Source organism: Arachis duranensis, chromosome 9 (assembly GCF_000817695.3).
Source record: "Arachis duranensis cultivar V14167 chromosome 9, aradu.V14167.gnm2.J7QH, whole genome shotgun sequence".
NCBI lineage: Eukaryota > Viridiplantae > Streptophyta > Magnoliopsida > Fabales > Fabaceae > Arachis > Arachis duranensis.
This window is the reverse complement of record NC_029780.3, coordinates 20045730-20046800: the sequence shown is the minus strand read 5'-3', so window position 1 is coordinate 20046800 and position 1071 is coordinate 20045730.

Genomic DNA, 1071 nt, shown 5'->3' with positions numbered 1-1071 from the left:
CCCTCTGAAATGTTTTCAGAGTGGGTGCAATTAGACATCTTCTACTATGGGCTTACAGAAAAAGCTCAGATTTCTCTAGACTACTCAGCTGGTGGATCTATACATATGAGAAAAACAATTGAAGAAGCTCAAGAGCTCATTGATACAGTTGCCAGAAATCAGCATCTGTACCTAAGCAGTGAATCTTCCATGAAAGAAGAAGCTAAAACAGTAACTGCTGAACTCAGTCCTGTAGATCAGGCTAATGAATTCAATCAGCAATTAGACTTTTTAACTCAGCAGCTAGCCGAATTCAAGGAAATACTACAGGAAACAAGAATGGCTAATAGGAATATGGAAGTACAGTTAAGGCAAACAGAAAAGCAACTGTCAAAACAAATAGCAGAAGAATGCCAAGCAGTTCAACTAAGAAGTGGGAAAACATTAAATACCTCACTTCAAAGCATCAGGAAGCCAAGAAATGAACAAATGGCTACTCAAAATTCCTCTGAGGACAATCAGAGCCCAGAGAGGAATAATACTGGCGCTGAACGCCCAGCCTATGCTCATTCCTGGCGTTCAACGCCAGAAACAAGCATGGATCCGGCGTTGAACGCCCAAAGGGAGCATGGTTCTGGGCGTTCAGACGCCAGTAACAAATGGGGAAATGGCGTCTAACGCCACTCCAGCTTCCACCCTTGGCATCCAAATGCCAGTAGGGGATCAGTCACATACAAGTGCTGATGACAACCCTTCTAAAAAGGCTTTCCAACCCACTTCTGTAGGTAATAAACCTGCAGCAACTAAGGTTAAGGAATACAAAGCCAAAATGCCTTATCCTCAAAAACTCCGCAAAGCGGAACAGGATAAGCAATTTGCCCGCTTTGCAGACTATCTCAGGACTCTTGAAATAAAGATTCCGTTTGCAGAAGCACTTGAGCAAATACCCTCTTATGCTAAGTTCATGAAAGAGATCTTAAGTCATAAGAAGGATTGGAGGGAAACTGAAAAAGTTTACCTCACTGAAGAATGCAGTGCAGTCATTCTGAAAAGCTTACCTGAGAAGCTTAAAGATCCTGGGAGCTTTATGAT